A 1,032-nucleotide genomic window follows, 5' to 3' on the forward strand; every position below is an offset into this window, starting at 1 on the left:
CGTAAAACTGCCATTTGCCATTTGCACTGACAACATCTATTCAAATAGGTGTATACACGCGTTATCCTTGTAACGGTTTTAGTAGCCGTCGTAATGAAGGACTGAAAGAAAAGTCCGAAGCGTTGGAATCGTTCGACTTCTGTTTTGTCTGTCTTTCTGATACTGGGTTATGCTTGGGTAAACGAAAAAGGGGGATCTCAGGTTGGTATGTGCCTATATTACGCCTTGTATAACTTGCTTATATTTTATAAGTATAGTCTAGTCGCAAAAGAATTTTGCGTTAACTACAAGTTCAGGATAATAAAGTGCGAGCAAACTCGGATCTTGCAATCTTGTATAAATTTTGAGCAACTTTCGTCATGTTATATTGACCGTTATCATCGAGGCTAATAAGGAGTTTTTTTTACCCCTAAAAACTGCTTAAATGAAATTTCTTTAATTAAAGAAAGCCAATCATGCGCCATTTTTGTACTCCCGCGCGCACGAGTGCCGAATGAATCGAGCTAATTGTAACTAATTGATAAAGTTAATTATAAATGGCATTATTTGATAATAATTGAGATCAATTTACTAAATGATTATTTACAAAATTGATGACAATTGATTATCAAAATTAGGGTGAGTCTTATTGATAGAAATTGATAACAGTTGATAATCAAAACTCTAATTGATATAAATCGATAAGTAATTTCTAGCTAGATTGCGCCAAAGGCCTTTGATAATAATTGATATCGATCAATAACGGGAAAAAATTGAGTAAGTATTAACAATTGCTGGCAATAGTTGATAGCCATTTAGTGAACTGATATCAATTATTGCCAATTTATCAGCTTCGTTTTGCACTTGGTCTTCCTGTGGCAATTCTAATTTGCCAAAAAAAAAAACAGCGCTTCTGAGATGCTCATGTAGTCATTATTTCGAAAAATGACCGATTGGAACATCTTCATAGATGCGACCACTCCACGAACGCTAAGACCACGTAACTCGTAAACTAGTCTAGCTGATAAATCTTTCAAATATTGACTGGGTCTC

This window comes from Nematostella vectensis, chromosome 4, assembly GCF_932526225.1.
Source record: "Nematostella vectensis chromosome 4, jaNemVect1.1, whole genome shotgun sequence".
NCBI classification, from domain to species: domain Eukaryota; kingdom Metazoa; phylum Cnidaria; class Anthozoa; order Actiniaria; family Edwardsiidae; genus Nematostella; species Nematostella vectensis.